The sequence below is a fragment of the Pleurodeles waltl genome, chromosome 3_1 (assembly GCF_031143425.1).
Source record: "Pleurodeles waltl isolate 20211129_DDA chromosome 3_1, aPleWal1.hap1.20221129, whole genome shotgun sequence".
Taxonomy (NCBI): Eukaryota; Metazoa; Chordata; class Amphibia; order Caudata; family Salamandridae; genus Pleurodeles; species Pleurodeles waltl.
The window spans coordinates 1,755,669,045-1,755,689,709 of NC_090440.1; the positions used below are offsets into that span (position 1 = coordinate 1,755,669,045).

At 43.4% G+C, this 20,665-nt stretch overlaps 1 protein-coding gene across 5 annotated transcripts in view; it reads left to right on the forward strand.

Moving 5' to 3' along the window:
* Positions 1-20,665, forward strand: part of ITGB2 (integrin subunit beta 2) — a 487,597-nt gene that overhangs the window by 237,403 nt on the left and 229,529 nt on the right. The window contains exon 1 of one of the 5 annotated variants that reach the window (XM_069225708.1): positions 19,926-19,992. The exons of the other annotated variants lie outside the window; for them this stretch is intronic. The gene's annotated coding sequence lies outside the window, so the exon portion shown is untranslated. Of the gene's footprint in view, positions 1-19,925; positions 19,993-20,665 lie in introns of those variants that run through there. 5 annotated transcript variants of the gene reach the window in all.

Consider the following 20,665-nt stretch of genomic DNA (forward strand, 5'->3'; position numbering starts at 1 on the left):
GCAGATTATCTGGGTGCAAAGCAACCACTAGGTGAACCTCGGTTGCTCTATGTAGAAAAACCTGGGTTTTGCTGAAACATGCACATTGGCAATATGTGTAAACCCTTTTTTTTTTTACAAGGAAACCATTAAAACATCTTATATAATGGTTGACGCACAAACCTACACCTACACACAAATACTATCCAATTAAAAAAATAAAAACTATAGTCTTTTTATCCACTTCCTAATATTAGCTGGCGGCACGATGTAGGGCCTGATACAGGGTACTCTGTGACAAACATGACGGAGTATCCCCTCCCCCAGTATGTCAGTCCTCCTTTCTCATTTAGTGACGGATGGACCATAAGATTTACATGGACAGAGCTCTCTTTGGCTGTTTTGACAGAACTCTTCCTCGGTGGCTCACAGGGGGAAGGCATTACATCCCTGGCCATATTTATGGTGGAAGGTGTGATATCCTTTTCCCCCTGTCTGTTACTGACAGGTAAAACTTGTCAGGGAGGGACAGAATTAGTGGGGCTAGTTCATTTTTTTGTATTTGTGTATGTCTAAAACAAACCCCCACCTTGGGAGTTTGTTTTTGAAAAAAATGTTGAAAGTTCGGTGGACAGCCTTGAAAGCCGAGGGCGGCCATCCACCAACGTGCTGCGACTGTGGGCAGTAAATCCCACATCTCATATTACTCAGATTCCGGTCTCATTAACTTATAACAGGCCAGCAAAATTACCCCGGGGTAATACTGCAATGTGCAGCAACTGAACTAGTCTGGGGCAATTTCACTGCAAAGTAAATCTGTGAAACTCATAAAATTGTCGAGGTAGTAGTCCTTGCTCTGCGCTTGGGGCTTTTTCAGCCTTTCCTGCTCCAATTCACTTCCGTCTTTGTTTCATGTTTGGCCTTGAACAAACATCCTGGCATTAAGTAGTGTGCTGGCTTCCTTCCACGTGTACTCTAAAAAGCATGACTTGTAAGTGCACTTGAATGATATCTTGTGCACCCCCGACTTCGTCTTGAAAAATAATTCTCCAATACAACCCGAACTCTGCTATCATTGAATGCTCAGTGCTTTTGTTTGGCCTGTCTTCCCGCCCATTAGCCTTCAATACGTTGTCTGATTGGACATGCCTTCAAAACGCATCAACTAGTCACAAAAAAGCTTCTTTAAAAAAAAAAGTGCGGTCTTTGCCTCCATTATTCCACTCAAAAAATTCAACCTCAACCCACTTTAATAAATGGTCTGTCAAACCTGTTGCCAGTTCCAAATCTGGTAATGTGTAACGGCTTTTAAAATCAACAGAAACCGTTTAGGCAACTACACTGAGCATCGACTGCTTTCTATTTTGTAAATGTTTACTTCGCTCTACATGACACTATGCCAACTCCTAATCCATCTGCCAGGCTATAGTTAGCAACTAAAGGCTTTCCTCCAGCAGGTTGTTGGTGAAAATACCACATAGATGGCCCACGTGGGCTGGGAATATCAACCCCTCACATAAATTCACTGCAGGATTGGATTTATTAGGCTGGAGAGGCAACTTTGATTGCCACTTGTTAACTTCCACCCTCACATTCCACTCCTTTGACCTTCCCTGCAGCACACACCCTTTTACTTCAGCTAGACTGTTATCATTTTGAAATTCTTTAAACTTTTCCCAGAGCCGTCATAAGGGTGGTGGAAATTCTTTAAACATTTCCCGGAGCCGTCATAAGGGTGGGTGGAGGGTTTTTCAGAAGCCGGCACGTCCGCTTGCCCTCTGCAGCCCTATGATTAATTTGCAGGCTTGGGAGGGCAGACTGACCGAAACGAAAGACTTCTCTTTCTCGGGCCCAGATTATCAGGCTTGACCTGGAACCTCAAATAGGGCAGCAGGTGCCTAAGACTCTCTACCGGGAAAGCAGCAGCCACATGAATTTGGGATTTTCCAGCATGTGCACAATCACTTTTAGTTTAAGTGGTAATAAATCGGATGCAGTATGTGATTTTTTTTTCTTTTTTGCAGTGGTCTATTTCAGTTTGGTGACTGTAAAGCAGTTCTGCTTTTCAGTTTGGACTTTGGTGTTTGATTTCAAAAGTCTGTATTTGCACCTTTTTCGTGATCTGTTCAAACGTCTCTTCTGTTTTTGTTCCTTTTATGTGGTTCTCAATTAAGCTGGGTATAACGGTTCACATCCCTGCCAAGTGCCACGCATCTCGCGTTAAAATAATGCATTTTCGATCATTTCCCCGCATTACCGCAATGCCTGAGATTGTCACGCAAAATAATCATGTCCTAAGGTGCGATAAACGTGTGCAGTTCCAGTTTCTCACTTTGTAGGGACACATAAAAGCCGAGCTCCGATTATTGTTTACGAAAGGCCACAAGGTGGCACTGGTGTACAGCCTGAGGTGTAGGATTCGCCATACATTCTGGTTTGGAACTATCAGAAAAAGCAGACCAAGCGAACTTCATGAAACACAAAACCACACACCCACTTAAATAATGTCCAAGAGCACCTCCTGCTCAAAGCATAGTATTAAACAGATGTGGATGTCCACCCCTGAAACAAAACAAAACTTCTAAATATATGCCCAAAACGTGTCTACACGGCAGTAAAAGAGGGGCCTACTTGGAGAATTGCACAGGGAGGAGGAGGGGATGAGACGAGGTGTGGCTTAGGGGCCAGAACTGTCTACTTTAGAACGGTAGGAAGAGGACTCGAATCCCGGCCGGACCCCGCCCGGCTCAACCATCTGTGATTCTGAGCAAACCATCTCACTTAGTCCTGCTAAACAAAGACGGATCTGATTCTCAAGTAAAGCAGCTTTGGGTCAATTCACGCATGGAGGACCTTCACATACGAGAAAAGGGTGTCATTTCTTACAACTATCTCTTGACACGGATGTAATTGTCTTAGTTCACTTACAATAAAGTGTCACTCATGAGGCTTGAAATGTCACACATAAACGCAATACATATATGAGAATGTGACACATAAGCAAACTGAACACTTGGCAGCTATGGGTTCAGTGGTCTAATGCATCCACAATATGCACATGGGTTGGACCTCCTAGGCAAGTCATGGGTTTGAATCCTTTCGGGTTCACTCATTCGCCAGTTATTGTCAGAGGTTCTGATGATATTCTGGGACTTTTGGTTCAGCATCTGCTTGTGCACCAATGTTGGACTGGCTTTTGGGGCAATCTGTCACTGCCACAAGGACCAGCTTGAAAGGGTCAGTATGTGGACTGTTTGTTGGGGTCCAGGCACAGCTCAGTACCAGACTGCCTGAAAGACCTCTCCAATACTGTTGAGCATTTCAAAACACTGACAACATTTTTTATGAAAGATGCCCCATGTAATGCTGCATTTTCACCTGCCAAAGAGGCCGTTATGATATATGCCATTTCTTCAACCAGAAATTGTTTCTTAGCCAACATCACTTTTCATGCTAGTGATTTTGAGTCCATACTTATAATGTAAAAATCAATTCTACAAATACCAGAATGGCATATGCTGCTGAACAAAATGCAAGGGGTGGCCAAATGAATCACCAACACCATTAGGCCACTTGCCATTGCTTCAGAATCTTAAGAGGTTCAGCATTAGGTTCTTCTTGGTTGTGTTTGGTTGATATGAAGAGGTGTTGAGCTTTAATATGTGTTTTGCTTAAGTCTGCTCCTATAAATATTTGGAAGGAAGAATATAAATTGGTTTACTGCATTGTATATTTATACACTCTAATGTAAGCCCTGATCCTCTCACACATGACAGATGCGATGCCCAGTAAAACACAAAAGCATGCACACAATAGATGTGATTCAAATGTAAAAATGCAGAGAAAAACAAGCTTTTAAGATCACCAGCAAGTCTTTCACAGAGCATACACAGCAACGGTGTTAGTGATGAAGGGTATAGTGTCAGTTACTCCTTCAGTGCTCACATTACATGTCCTGCATGAGACACACTGCAAACCAACTAACTCGTAGGTAGTTGTGTAAGTATCAAGTATGCTTTCATTGGTGGTTTATGGTATTTGCTTTAGAACACTGAAGAATTCTTCCACAGCAACACATTAAGCTACCCAGCAGTGTGCACAAGAATGTTCACATTGTGAAGGCACCATGGCTATTCAATCAATGGCGTCTCTGCAGAATCTTATCACGATCATCGCAGGATTGCAAGTGACTTGTTAGGGTGCAGATGCCAAATTATCACATGTTAGAAGGGCACCTTCTAACAAGTCAAAGGTTTCAGTCTCAATGACTAGATCTTTGTGACTGTTAGAACTATTTTGCAGAACTGCAGCTTTTTGTCTTGTTCAGTGCAAAGGGCCTAAATGAGTGAATCCAAAAGAACTGAGAGACAGGCAACATGGCAGAGTACAGACTGCCATGTGAGTAGCTACTGCAGCTACACCAACACTTCAAAAGCAGGGGCCTGATTGTGACTGTGGACTGGGTCAAGTCTATTTGCTGATTCTCCATCACAAAAGCAACTGCAGTGAAGCCAATTGAATTGCCCTTTGTTTTGCCCTGGTATAGAGTTTCTGTGGCTTGGCACTAGGCACTAACCCTGTCGCAAAATTAAATCCTGCCTTGTTTTCTTGGAGTGAATGCTATCACTCCCTTTACATTCCTCATCATACCATCTATTAGTCTGTAGCATGCATGCGTTGTCGTACATCCAGTGCAAATAAGTACAGGTGTGCCAAATTACAAGACATTGCACATATTCTTCCCTCAGTAGCCTATTCGTTTTAATTTGACTTAAACCCCCACACACGATTTTCCTTTTTTCAGAAATGTTCTCAGTGATAATGGGCCTAATTTACATCCTGAGGGACTACAGGATATCCTGTTCGCCGTATTACATTCTTCTTAGGATATAATGGGATCGTAATATGGTGGACGGGATATCCGTCACGTTTGTGATGGAGTATTCCCCTCCTCCAGTATCTAAATCAGGCTCTATGACTTGTTGAAGCGTTTTTCATTCATTAGCATAATGCTCAAGAACATTATTATCATCAAAACTTAAGCATCCACAGTATTGACAATGGTGCTCATTTAGAGTTTGGCGAAGGCGGAGCACTTGTTTGTGGCTTCAACGCTCTATTTAGATTTGGCAGAAGCATTGCATTTACACCGTGAAACCTTTGGTGACTGCCAGCATAAACATTTGCCTTGACCGCCTACCTGCCCCAGGACTTTCAGGTCAAAGTGATGGTCACCCCGTCCTGTTTAGGGGATTTATCAACCCCGAGCGCCATCCGAGGCACAGCAGCCCCGAGGAGGGAGATTGTTAAATGACCCCTACACACAGGGGAAAAATCTCCCTGCATGTCAGTGTTAGATATCTATATATATTTTTTTAAATATACTTGCACTTCGTGAATTTATTTTTGAAAAACAAAAAACGATGCAGAGTGGGCACATCATGCAAGCTGCCTGCGCAACAAAGCTTTACTTTCTTCAATGGAGGCGTGGCAGCCCAACTGAAGGGAGAGGACCCCCCCTGTGTTTAGTGGGGATCTCTAAATATTTCAAGTGGTTTTGGACAGAAGAAGGGAGGCCAAAGCCTCTGCTTGATTTGCCAAGCTGGCGGGCCTCCAGCCAATTTCTAAGTAACACTCTAAAAGTGTTTTAGGGCCAATGTATTTGAACGACAGAAATGTAAACAAAATATGTATCTCCAGTTCAGATACTTCTCATCTAAAATTAACTGGTTACCACAAATCACTTCAGGTGGCTTCTCAAATAAGGATTTATAGACGGGAACTTCAAGATCTTTTCAGATTATAGAGGAACCCATGATCAAGTTTTGGCAGAGTATCTACGTGTTATCTGACTCATGTTTTGTTTTCTTATTTTATTTGAGAAGCTATTCATGCTAAGAGTTTCATAGACCATTCCCTGCAATGTCTTAAATAATATATTTTCGGGGATTTTTACTGAGTAGTAATTAGGAACAACCAATTAGTTTTAGATCTTTATTTGGGCAGACACTGAACTGGGGTCATTTTTTGTTCTAAAAGCTTTACTGAATTTTTTTAGTGTGTACAAGATAAGAGTTCTCCATGGATATTTAAAACATAACAAGATATTGACTAATGGACATACAGAGCATTATGATGACATTAGTATAAACATCAACAATCACCTCTAAGGGCTAGCATTAAACTATACAACCCACTCTAAAGACTCGAGTAGAAGAAATAGTTGGTGAGATACTGCTGTTAATGACTAGCTACTGATGAGACTTTTTTAGTAAGTGTGTCTATATACATGTTTCCACATGAAAAGCAGGAAAAGGGAAACATACAGACCAAGTTTAGTATAAGGGGTAGAAAAAGAACTTTTGATAGCATGAAGAAAAGTCAGGAAGGGGAATGAGGGAAACACATGAAAGAGAAGAAAGTAAGCCAAATAATTGGTAATTAGTGCCATAAACATTTTAACATCCAAGCCTTGCATCAATGGATGTGCGTTCAGGAAGGTTAATTGACCAACATTCCAGGTTGTTTCTGAAGGTGTCTAAGGTTGCCCATAAATGCATAGATGGAACAGCGTTCCTAATGCGATATGACTGAGCTGAGAATGCGCTTCTAAGATATCTGACCCATGCCCACCAAGTGTGATAGGAAACGCGTTGAAAGTCCTTCCAATTTAGTAGAATTACTTTAATAGCTATGGTAACCAACAAATCAAGGAGAATGAGGCTGCTATCTGTAAGCGTGGGGATGGTCTAGATGGCTTATGAGCCAAGTGCAATAGTCAAATAATCCAGCGGTATGGTAATGTTAAATATTTTACCTAGATGTGCCGCTAATAGGTTCCAATAGGTGACAAGAAGAGGACATGAAAAAACATATGTTCCATATCACCACCCACCGCACCACAGGAACAGCAGTAATCTGAATCTTCAGTTTTCAGTTTGAAAGGTTTCCTAGGCATCCAGTACAGTGAACAGGCAATAAAAAGTTACGTTTGCATTAGTAAGGGGATACGTTTACCTTAAAACAGAGAGGTGCAGATTTTGTCCCAAGTTTCTTCACTTGACGAGGTGAATCCTTTACCATGAAAGTATTTAAATTGTTTAGTGCAAAGGCTAAGTGCATGTTGAGAGGAGCCATCACGTATCAATTTGTATATCTTAGAAGCGACAGGTCCACCCGATTGGATGTGTCTGAGGGAGAAAAAAAAGGGAGTGGAATGCAGTGATCCCTGTTTCGAGATTCCAGCTTTAAGCTTTAGGAATTCGTAAAGGTCTAAGTTTGGTAGGGCATGTTGCCCTTGTAGAGCTGCAAATGATCAAGGTTCCTTGTCCTCATTTAAGTCGAGTTGAAGGCAGTACCTTTCCTTGCCTATTCTAAGCTCAAAATGGAGGAGTCGAATGTCAAAAGCTTCTTATTATTGCAATGTGAAATAGCGAAGGATTTATTAACATTAGAGGCTAAGATTTTGTCTAATACCAGAAGGGCTTTAATCACATCTTTTAGGATGACAGTAGAGTGGGCAAAGACATGATGGGACATATTAATTGTCGCAAGTGGTGGTATTTGGTTACTAATATGCTGTTTAATCATAAGCCAGGATGAGGAATGGGTCAGGTTCGGATCCAGCCAGTGTATGCCCTGACCTGCTGGAAACGCTGTCTGATATTTGAACCATTATGAAAGATTACAGCCACCTATACGCATAGGGGTCCTGAGTTTTTTAAAGCTCATTCTGGCCCTTCTCTCCAAAGGAACTTGGAACAGAGTTTATCAATCATAGTGAAAAAGGAAGCTGACAAGCGAATTGGTAATATACTAGAAAGGAAGTCGGTCAAGGGTGTCACCATCAGTTGTGGCTCAGGGGGCATGAAAGGGGCAGGGCGGCACACGGGGGGGGGGATAAACATCAAATTATATATAAAAAAGAATAAATCCACTTACCTGATTGCCGCGTGCCGCTCTTCTCCGTCTCCTCTGCTTTGGCGCAGGCACAGGCTCCCAGCCTGCCCTGCAGCCAATCCTGATTCTGCTCAGAGCAGGGTCAGGATTGGCTGGGAGCGCCCAGCCAGGACACCCCCAGGCAGACTGGGAGCCTGTGAATGCTCTCTCCAGCCTGGCAACTGTGTTGCTGGGCTCGAGAGAGCCTACTGCGCATGTGTGTTTGGCCGGCCCGAGACAGGTGGCCAAATATACATGCACAGTGAGGAGGAGTGCTGTGCACTCCCACTCACTGCTTGTCAGCCCCTTGGCCCGTCCCTTTACCAGAAAATTATATTAAACTCAGTTCATTATCATTTCCTGGTAAAGGTTTTGCAGCTGCCGCTGCTAGGGTGGGGGCAGCACTCCTCTGCCCTAATGGAGGAGCCGCCCCTGGTCACCATCATCTTTAAGGTTTCCCGTCAGCCCCACCATAGGATGAACTTAGGGGACCAACCAAGAGCAGATCCTTAATTTTATCAATTGCTTTGTGTTTGTTCAGAGACATGGATTTGGCTAAATTGGTACCGAAACAGATACCTAGATATTTGATGGACTTAGGTTGCCACTTGAGTTGAGAAGAACCCAGACGTAAGAATGTACACCGAACATTAAGAGGCATATATTCCATTTTATCCCAATTTACAGAATAGCTTGAAAAGCTGGAGAACCTATTGATTATCTCTATTAAGGTGGGCATAGCCATATCCGGTTTCCTGGGAAAATTAAGATGTCATCCGGTTAAGCATCAGTTTTAAAGACCATATTACCAAACTGTATTCCTTCAATGTCAATAGACATGTTTACCATCTGGATCAGAGGGGCAATGGCTAATAAGAAGAGTATTGGTGATAATGGGCAGCCTTGCCGGGTGCCTGTTGGAGCAAAAATTGGAGAGGACCGATTTCCATTGACACTGATAATTGCGGAAGGTTTGGCATACAAAGCCATGAACATATTAATATAGATGTTCCCAAGGTTACACCTAGTCAGAACGGCCTCTAGCTCTAGGAAAGTACAAGAAACCACACTGAAGGACTTCTCCACATCCAGAGCTATGTCCACTGCATATGGAGCTTGCGGAAGGATGATTTTAAAATGGCTTGGCAGAATAAGCAGATGTTATCACTTGTTAACCTTCCTTTGACAAAGCCTGTCTGAGAGGGGTAAATTAGCTTTGTTATTAAAGGGGCAAGGCAGAAGGCTAAAATCTTAACATGCATTTTGGCCTCAATGTTTATTAAAGACATTGGCCTAAAGTTTTTTGGGTGTGGGGATCTATCCCTTCTTTTCACAATAGTAGCCTCTGCAGCAGTGCCAGTTACTGAAGTGGTGAATGCAAAGTTATTTGAAACCTTCTTTAATGAGTCCATAATAACAGAGCCAAAAGTCTTGTCAAATGTATGGGGAGGTCATCAGTACCAGAGGCCTTCCCAGTTGGGATCAGCTTAGTTGCCTAATGAATCATGCTGTGTGCTGTCTGTTCATTCAGCCTTCTGGTGTCATCAAAGGAAAGAGCTTTTAAAGGCAAAGATTGAAGTAATTTTAAGCAGGCTTCTTTAGAGATGGTTACTGAACGGCATATAAGTTGGCATAGAATTTCTAGAAGACAATTGATGATGTCAATGGTTTTTGTTTTGAGAGATCCTAGAAGGTCTCTAATATTGGAAATCAGTGAGGAGTATTTCTTGAATTTTAAATAATTGACTAATGTTTTCCCAGATTTATTTAAGTAAAACAATTTATTCCCCTTCGGTACCTGGTCCCACAGATGTGTACTTTTAGTCACAATTTTATTGTACTCATATTTCAGCTTCTTTAACTAAGACAGGGTAGAAGGATTCTTCAAACTTCTAAATAGAATTTCTTGGGATTTAATGTCTGCCTCCAACTTATCTAAAGAGAATCTAATTTCTTTGTTTTTCTTAGACATCCTGCTAATCACTTTCCCTCAGAAAAAAACATTTTAAGGTGTCCAAAAAGATTACTGGAGAAGAGACAGAGTTATTTTCAGTGAACAATGCCAACTCTTGGCCTAGTTCTCTGACATCGGCTATGTTCTCAATAATTCCAGAATTCAGTCTTCATAAATGTTTTTTAGGTTAGGGGACGGGGAGGAGTCTAAGAGAAATAGAGATAGCTGCATGACCAGAAACGCTAGAAGATAAGGTACCTTGTAAAAGGGCATTATCAACTAGAATGTAGTCAATACTAGAGAAACTAAGGGAAGAAAAAAAGGTGAGGTCATTACGGGTGGGGTTATGCAGCCTCCACATGTCTGCTAGAACATATGCAGTGCATAGTGAACGCATTGCTTTATGGGCCTTAGGGATTCTGGGGGTTATTACAACTTTGGAGGAGGTGTTAATCTGTCCCAAAAGTGACGGTAAATTGACGGATATACCACCAGCCGTATTACAACCTATCCTATGGAACTCGTAATACGGCTGGTGGTATATCCGTCACTTTTGGGACAGATTAACACCTCCTCCAAAGTTGTAATAACCCCCTTCTATGTTTAAAGGCTGAGTGCATATCTAGAATAGTATCCCTTGGTGGGTTAAAAACTCCTCCCTAGAAAATTCAGGCTTTCGTGGGGAGCAGACCCATCTTAACAGAGCAGACCCATCTTAATAAGACTAAAAGGTAGCATTGTCTACAGTTTGGTGCATATATATTTATTGCAAACACTTCTAAGTCACACGCTTGAAGTCGGTTAATTAACTACCTGAAGTCCTGGATATCAATGTAACAACCCCATTTCTCTTTGACAAGGCTGGGAAACCGTAAAAATCCTGTACCCACTGCACATCAATAGTGCTTCTTTATGTCCAATCCTTGCTTTATGAGAAAACACAATATATATCCCCTTTCAAAGAGTGATAATAGTCAGAAAGCTTCCTGCGCTTCACCAGATGGTTAGGCCCTTTTGCATTTAAAGAAACTACTTTTAGCGTAGACATAAATCAGACAATTAGTATCGTAATGAGGTGCAAGGAGTGAACGTGCTCTATCAACCATAGGTTAAAATAGGGGAAAACATGGCTCTAAGAGGAAAAAAAGCCCAAAAGAATTGAGGAGAAAGAGAAAAGAATAAAACAAAAAACAAGAGAACTCCCTGAGTAAAGGGAGGTACAACCCGAAGGGGAAAAAATTAGACTAGACAGTGGGGCACACACACAGTGCGAAACGGGAGCCCACCCCTTCAACACTTAAAAAGCAAACAAGGTTAAGCACTATATTGGACGGTCAGGGTATAAAACTAAGGTTTTGAAACTGTGTTATGTGTATTTGGAACTGTTATGTAGTCTGGATATTTCCATTCTTGAAGCCTTAAAAATACAACAGGATGTGGTAAAACACATGTTGCCCGCCTTAATGATGACTGAAATTCAACATAACATTTTTTAATTCTGATTTTCAATTATTGTATTAAAATGTATTTTTGTTTGCAATATATATTGTGATGACTCATTAATTCATTATTGATAAATCACTACAAATACAAATATAAATATAAACTGATTGTCAATGAATAGCTATTTTTGTAACAATAGGAAAAATAGTGACTCCATTCAGTTAATTTTGTTGGACTGGCTGGGCAGTTGGCAGAGAGAAAGAGGAGAAAAAAATGTTTTCTGTAGCTATTCATAATTGAGTCTTACATCCTCCTACCTATTTTATTGATGAGCATCTCTCTGGACTATGGCAAAAGGAAACAGATAGTTCTAGATTGTAGGTGGGCTGATGGTTTAGCCCATACTCATAAACAATTGAATTGTAGATGTCTATGAAACAATATATGTTGAAATCTTGCTCAATATTAGCATATTAGACGGCCGGCCAAACACACATGTGCACTGAGGGGAGTGCTGTTCACTCCCCTCTGTCCCTGTCACGCCCCATGGCCCACCCCTTTTACAATAAAATGATACTAAACATAGTTTATTATTATCGTTTTATTGTAAAAGGTTTTTAGCTGCTTCTGCAGGCGGGGGACGATGCTCCTCCACCATAGCGGAGGAGCTGCCACTGCCCAAAATACCCCAGTTCACGTAGCCTTTACAGACCATAAAATGCACACACAAACTAAAGATATGAATTAATACCTGATTACTATCTGAAAATCACAAGTCTAGGGGCCTGATTTTGAGTTTTTAGGGAAGTGAAAATCATCCAGTGTCTGGAGTACACTTTAGATATTGAGAAGAATCCACCGCCTGAGCTTCCCCCATATTAATTTCCCTGTGGTGGAAGAAATTCAGGTTTGTGAGCTTCCTCCAGTAATTGGAGGACTTTTAGTTCCTTCCAAATTTCTAAATGATGCGCTCCATGTAGAAAGCTTTTCACAATAAATATTCCAAAGTTGTGACTGAACTAACAAGATGGTTTATTAAGTAAAATTATATATTCAGCGTAATACAGTATGAGCTTTGTCTGAAATGTGCGGATGGACTCAACTTTCTCTCTCCAGACAGACAGCTGGCTAAAGAATGAATGTTATGTGTGACACTACCTAGTGGTTCTAACTTTTTACCTCACAGTGTTTTGATTCTAAGACATATAGGGCTTGATTACAACCTTGGCGGATGGGATACTCTGTCAAATATGTGATGGATATCCCGTCTGCCGTATTACAAGTTCCATTACATCATATAGAGGTTGTAAAACGGCGGGCGGGATATCCGTTACGCCTCTGACAGAGTATCCCATCTGCCTAGGTTGTAATCAGGTTGTAATCAGGCCTATAGTGTTGTTTTTACCACCAGAAGTGTTGGCTGGCAGCTTGTAGCTTTTATTAGGGCTTCATTACACATTTTGAGGAGATATGGAAAGTGGTATAACCCTGAAGACCTAGGATTACTGGGTCCTTTTCTGCAGTTTCTCCCTGATTCTGGGAATTTATCTGCCATGTGTGGTAGATGGAGGTTCCCATGCAACCACCCTTGGTTTTGTCTGAAATCGCTATTTACTAGCAATGGTAGACAGAGCTTTGCTCCCCAAAAAAAGGCTTCTTTGAGGCAGTAAGTAGTTGAAATGTTTTGTTTCGCAAAACATATTTGACTTTGCACTATAGTACAAATATGTCTGTGGGTGCTAGGCAGCCTGATTGTGTACCAGCATTAGGGAAGAAAGCAGGAATCCCATATTTTGGTAGATATGGTGCTGTCCTGCGCTATTTGTCTTACGCAACTTTGGTTGTTGCGCTGCATTGTGTGACAACCTTGTAATGCACCCGCTCAGTGTGCACGCATAGACAGATGGACTCCCTCTGAAGCGTTGAAGGGCCCCTGAAAGGCTGGTGCCCCCTGCGTCACAAGTGACTGCAGGGGGCTACATTATGGCCCTGGTCAATACAGTGCTAGCTATTTCCCTCTAAGATGAGCAGTGCTCTATATAAGACACTCTCTCCGAGGAGGACACACCCACTCTTGAAATGGGCTTTGCAGACTCTGCCTGAAATAGAAACTTTATTTATTTTGCAATTTTATATAGTGCAGTCATGACCAGAAGGCATCAGAGCACTACAGTAACAGAATACATGGGTCACAACAAGTTCCCATTGCAGTAATTAAACTCAGACATTTACATGAGTAGACACGTGCAGGAATTACCACATGAGACAAGTACAACAGACAGTCAAAGGTAGTACACATTTAAAGCATCAATTTAGATGGTGGTGACACGTAACAGAGGTAGTTCAGTTCCTGGTGGAGAAAGTACTTAAGTATGGTCAAGGATGATTAACCAAGGTTCATGTCAAATGGGAGAAGATTGAGGTCCTTTTTTGAAGGTGACTAGACAAGTGGGTAAGCGGAGGGAGGGAGGCAGAGTTTCAGATTCTTGTGTCACTACCAGAGAATGACTGGGTTCCAGGAGCAGGGAATGGGCATTTCTGGAGCCCCTATCTGCTGTAGAGAGTTTCAGTTTCTTGTTTAGATAGCAGGGTGAAGAGGAATGCAGCACCCTGTGGGTAATGCAGGCAGTTTTGATTTGGGCTCGTGCTTCAATGGGAAGCCACTGGAGGGTTAGCAGCGAAAGGGGAAGTGTGTTAAAAGTTCTTGGGATCTAAAGTGAAGCGCAATGCTGCATGTAGTGTTGCCCTAAGTGGGCCTAGGTGAACCTCTGCAATGCCTGAGAGAAGGGCAATTTATCTTCCACAACCTATTTTGTTCCTCTTCAGTCCTGGGTCTGCACGGTCAGTTGTTCACTGGAGATGCCTTAGAGAAGGACACGTTTACAGCACACACAAGATGAGGGCCCCCTTCAAACTGTAAAAACTGTGGTGGCCCCCGAGCAGTGCTCGGCCTGCGAGTGATATCTGTTACGCCCCTGGTCCACCACAGGAAGCTGCACGCACACAGAGTGGACCTTGATGTTTTTACCTCCACAGTGATGTTGCAGGGTTTGCTTTGTCACATACCACAAGGTTGGAGTTGTGCACAAGCGTGTATGTCAATTTGGTTTTGAGAGGATTGACTTGAAAAAAACACCAGTAAAGTGAGAGCGACATCACCAAATAGCTTCTCACAGGGTGCAGGAGAAAGATAAAAACAAACATTTGCAATGCAATGGGTCTCACTTTTGAGCTATTGGCATTGTAAATGTGGACTTTTCTTGCCACATAAACTGAAAATGAAGTGTAAAACATTGGATGACATTAATGAGCCAATTCAAAGCGCCAGGGCCACCATGAGCGTGAGCGCGAGGGAGAGACACAAAAGGAAAAAAAGTTTGCTCACAGTCAAACATATCGGCAATCATGCAATTATCCGTGTAACAGGGTCAGTCTGCAAGGTGGTAACAAAACCTCCCCAAGGCGGGACAAACGTAAATCTTTTACCAAGTGATTTTTGAAAGGCAAGCCACGAACGGGTGAAAATGCTGGGCTTTAGGTGGATGTGGTTAAAAGCCCACAATTCTTACAACAGGTCAAACGCTTGCGCACTCTACCTAAAAACAACCCTTTTTTAACCCCTCAGGTGCCCAGGATAAGCTGGTCTAGCTCTCGGCCACGGCTGCCCGGTGCCGAGGATGAGACCAGCTTGTCCTGCTAAGGGCCCTCCCCGAGGGCTGGCACCAACCTTCCATGGGCAGGGATGGAAGGGGAATCACTTCTCCTTCTACCCCCACCCTGTGGCGTCTGATGAGGTCAGCGCGCAGTTGCGCACTGACGTCATCAGAGGCTTCCCCCCCCGGGAAGCTCAGCTTCCACCACAGATCGGAGGAGACATGCAAAAGCATTTCTCCTCCAATCACGTGGAGGGGGAGAGAGAGGCATGAAAGGAAAGACCTTTTCTTTCACGTCTCTCTCTGCATTTCTGCTGCCCGATCGCGATGCGATCGAGCAGTAGAAATGCCCACTAGACACCAGGGATTTTTTTTTTGTATTTACGCATAAGGGGAGCGGCCCCTTGGGCAAAGGTCGCTCCCCAGGGAGACAATTTACTTTAAGGTCATTTCTGCTTCCCTGTGGGCAGATCGGCCTATTATAATTAGGCCGATCTGCCCCCGGAGGGGCAAAAACCCCTAGACACCAGGGATCTTTTTTTTTTGTTTCTTTTTTTCTTTTTATATTTGGGGAGTGACCCCTTAGGCAAGGGTCGCTCCCCTGGGGGGGGGGGAATACATTTTAAGCCATTTATGCTCCCCTTGGAGGCAGATCAGGCTATTTTTATCAGGCCAGTCTGCCCCTGGAGGGGCAGAAACCACTTAGGCACCAGGGATTGGTGTGTGTGTTTTGTTTGGGGGGGCAGCCCCTTGGGCAGGGGTCACTCCCCATGGGAGCACATTATTGTTGGCCATATCTGCCCCCACTGGGGGCAGATTGGCCTATTTTTGGAAGGCCCATCTGCCCCCAAGGGGGGCAGAAAGCCCACCAGAGATCAGGGAAGATTTTTTTTTTAAAAGAGGGTGGGGGTATGGCTATACCCCCAACCCAAATAAATGGGGCCAAAGTTGTTCTGCCCACCGGTGGGCAGATGGGGCAGTTACCCCTGATCCACTCCCCAGGGTGGGCAGAAAGGGTGGGCAGAAATCCTACTAGATGCCAGGGAATAAAAAAAAACATAGTGGGTTGGCGGCTACCAAAAAGTATGGGCACGGTTATGCCCCCACCCCAACTGAAGGGAGTGACAGTCTTTCAGCTCTCCCCGCACACTAAAACATCTTACCCTATGGCAAGAAAGAGGACATTTTGGGTTTTGGTTTTACATTTGGGCCATGAGAGCTTGTCTAACTCTCAAAATTGTCCCGCTTGGAATGGTGAGGGCTGCACTTTTTGGACTTTGGGACGCTGCAATGTAGAAAAATTCACAACACCTAGACTCATCTGAAAACTATACATCTGGGTGAGTCCAGGGTGGTGTGCTTCACATGCAGCCCACACCATTTCCTTACCCACAATGCCCTGCAAACCTCCAACTTTGCTGGAAATCACACATTGCTCCTACATTTTTGTGATGGAACCTTCCGGAATCTGCAGGAATCCACAAAATTCCTACCACCCGACATTCTCGCATCTATAACGATAAAAAGTCTGCCCCACTTGTCAGCCTACAAATGTTTTTTTTCAAACTGCCCTTTTGGACCTGCTTTGGTTCCCCCTCAATTTTGACATGTTTTTGTCTCTTCCCTGTCACAGGCGCTTGGCCCACCTATACAAGTGAGGTATGATTTTTACCGGGAGACTGGGGGGAACGTTGTGTGGTAGGAAATTTGTCCCAGTGCAATGATCCCACACAGAAATGTGGGACATTTTTTATTTTTTAGCTAAATTTGAGGTTTGCTGAGGATTCTGGCTGAGAAAACACTGGGGTATCCACGCAAGTCACACCTCCCTGGACTCCCTTGGGTGTCTAGTTTTCAGAAATGTTTGGGTTTGGTAGGTTTCCCTATATGGCTGCTGAGCCCAGGACCAAAGATCCAGCTCCGCCCAGTGCAAAAACAAGTAGTTTTGAATGTGATAATTTTGATGTATCCACATAGTGTTTTTGGGCATTTCTTTTCGCAGGCACTAAGCCTACACACATGTGAGGTACCATTTTTATCGGGAGACTTGGGGGAATGCTGGGTGGAAGGAAATGTGTGGCTCCCCTTAGATTCCAGAACTTTCTGTAACCAAAATGTGATGAAAAAGTGTTTTTTTGCCACATTTTGAGGTTTGCAAAGGATTCTGGGTAACAGAACCTGGTGAGAGCCCCACAAGTCACCCCATCCTGGATTGCCCTAGGTGTCTAGGTTTCAGAAATGCACAGGTTTGGTAGGTTTCCCTAGGTGCTGGCTGAGCTGAAGGCCAAAATCTACAGGTAGGCACTTTGCAAAAACCACCTCTGTTTTCTGTCAAAAAATGTGATGTGTCCACGTTGTGTTTTGGGGAATTTCCTGTCGCGGGCGCTAGGTCTACACACACAAGTGAGGTATCATTTTTATCAGGAGACTTGGGGGAACGCTGGGTGGAAGGTAATTTGTGGCTCCTCTCAGATTCCAGAACTTTCTGTCACCGAAATGTGAGGAAAATGTGTTTTTTTGGCCAAATGTTGAAGTTTGCAAAGGATTCTGGGTAACAGAACCTGGTGAGAGCCCCACAAGTCACCCCATTCTGAATTCCTCTAGGTGTCTAGTTTTCAAAAATTTATAGGTTTGCTAGGTTTCCCTATGTGCCAGATGAGCTAAAGGCCAAAATCCACAGCTAAGCACTTTCCAAAAAACAGGTCAGATTTCAATGTAAAAATGTGATGTGTCCATGTTCCATTTCCTGTTGCGGGCATTAGGCCTACTCCGCAAGTGAGCTACCTTTTTAATTGGGAGACTTGGGGGAACACAGAATAGCAGAAAAAGTTTTATTGTCCCTCGTCTTTCGCTACATTATTTCCTACGACTATTTGAGAAATGCCCTGTAATTCACATGCTAGTATGGAGACCCAGGAATTCAGGGATGTGAAAATAACCACTGCTTCTCAACATCTTATCTTAGAAATGCAAAGGTTTCCTTGATACCTTTTTTTTTACTCTTTATATTTTACCAAATGAATTGCTGGATACCCCATTGCAAGGTGCATCTCCTTTATTGGGTCTGGGAGCCTTGGGTTCTTGATGAACCTACAAGCCCAATATATCCCCGCAACCAGGAGATTCCAGCAGATGTAACGGTATATTAATTTTGAAAATTTGACATGGCAGGAAAAAGTTGTAGAGTAAAACGTGAAGAGAATAAGCTGTTTTTTCACCTCAATTTCAATATTTATTTATTTTAGCTGTTATTTTCTGTTCGGAAAACCATGTAGGATCTACACAAATGACCCCTTGAGGAATTCAGAATTGTGTCTACTTTTCAGAAATGTTTAGCTTTCCAGGATCCAGCATTGGTTTCACACTCATTTCTGTCACTAACTGGAAGAAGGCTAAAAGCACAAAAAATAGCAAAAATGAGGTAAGTCCCAGTAAAAGGCCAAAATTGTGTTGAAAAATGTGGTTTTCTGATTCAAGTCTGCCTGTCCATGAAAGCTGGGAAGATGATAATTTTAGCACCGCAAACCCTTTGTTGATGCCATTTTCAGGGGAAAATCCACAGGCCTTCTTCAGCAGCCCTTTGTTCCAATTTATTTTAAGAAAACGAAATGTTTGCTGTATTTGGCTAATTTCTTGGTCTCTTCCAGGGGAACCCGCAAAAGTTGGGTACCTCTAGAATCCCTAGGATGCTGAAAAAAAAAGACGCAAATTTGGCATGGGTTGCTCATGTGGACAAAAAGATATGAGGGCCTATGCGCGAACTGTCCCAAATAGCCAAAAAAAGGCCTGGCACCTGAGTGTTAAACGGCCTGGCAGTTGGGGGGGGGGGTGGGTAATACAAAGTATCATATATTTATGAAAAAGAGGTATAATGCAGCAGTGATGTTGTCTGTCTTTCACATTGGTGTGTGTTGGAAGCTGGTTTCTGCTTTATCACTTTTAATGTTCAAGGGTGAACAGGCCATATATTTGTACCAAGAAATTATCTGTTGGACTGCTGCACCAAAGGACTGCTTTTTGCCTTCTGTGGGTCGGTTTTGTCAGTCTCTCTAAACCCTAACCCTACTCCTGCTAGTTCTGAGCTTTGCAGGATTAGGTCCAAAAATATTGACGCTAATCCTGCAAAGCCCATTGAAAACAATGGCGTGCCTCCTTTTAATGCCTTGTCTGAGCAGGCGTTAAAAGTGACGAAATAAATGACGCAAATAAATCTCTTACATTTCTTTGTGCTATTCCCCCCCTTCACCCCCCCCCCAAAGGAGGAACCCTCATTTTGCCTACATTATGCCTGCAGCAGGAATAATGTAGCGCAAAGGGTTACAAAGTGGCCCAATGCATGCAATACGCCACTTGGTAAATTTGGTGCAGCGATTTGGAGCTCGTTGGAGCACATTAATGAGAAAAAAAAATTACTCTGATTTGGCGCTAGGGAGCGCTAGGGGCTCTTAAATCAGCCCCTCAATATGTAAGAAGATTCTGAAGGAAAATAAAGACATGAACAGAAAGAAAGCACTTGGATAAAAAAGATACATTGAAATGCCAGAACCAACTTTTGTACACAGTACAGAAACCAGCAGGTGAAAAAATATAAACGATAACCGCGCCGGTCTTCAGACTCTGCATGAAAACACTTCCCACATAGAATCAAAATAACAACAACAAAAACACCCTTCCAAACACTCGCCCTATAATCTGTGTGGAGAGAGACACCACAAGCGGTCACGCGATTTCAAACCCGACCTCCAGCCCTTCGGGGAAGTGCCCGATTGAATAAAAGGCCAGTCCCGCCCTATCAGTACCTCTCGCCCACCCTTCCCACGCCACCCGTGACTTCACCTCTCTAATCATTATGCATGTTCAATAATTTGTCAGAAAAGGTTTCCAGGCATGGAAAAAAGCATGATATTGGTTGAAGCAAAGGGAACGAGGAAGCACACTCACAGCAGACACAACTGGCAAAACTGGCATGACGCATGATCACGAGGGACCCGACTTGGCACCACTAAGGCTTAAGCCGGCCAGAAGGTGAGCAACTTGATGTCACCATCATATCTTTGTTTCAGTGATGACTAACAAAGCCTGGTTCGTGCTCCTAAACTTAGCATGCTCAGTGTTAGCTGAGTAGTGACGTAACGAAACTTGAGGGAGCCCCAGCAAAGTCCTTGGAGCCCCCCCGCCCCCCCCGGACCAAGTCAGGGGCCTGCCGCTCGTGCACTGTGTACACTGCTAAGGGCCCCTGGAGCTCAACGCCCCCCCAACCCCCGCAGGGGCCTTTGTTACGCCACTGCAGCTGAAGGCGGACTGTTGGCAAGGACTGAAGGTGCCAATTCATTCGTAGCGACTGTAGAAAAGAGCGTTCATTGTGAGTTTTACTCTCACTGGATTGGGGAAAAGGCCCAAGGCCAGGCAAACCCCCCATAGGAGTACCTGCCACGTTCTCGGCTATACTCATCCTGTGGGTAAAAAACAACTTGAAGCATACCATGCCTGTTAAACAGAAACAGGTTAAATAAAGGTCTGTGGCAGTCCTGCCTATGAAGAATTGTGCTGAGGGTGAACTTATACTGCTCCTGGACTAGGATGACACTGTGTCACCGTGCTGTCTGTACACCAATACATACATTATGAAAAGCCCCACCCTCATTTCCAGCTACTCTCTTCCAAGGATGACACACTGGAACTCCATACATTGCTTTCT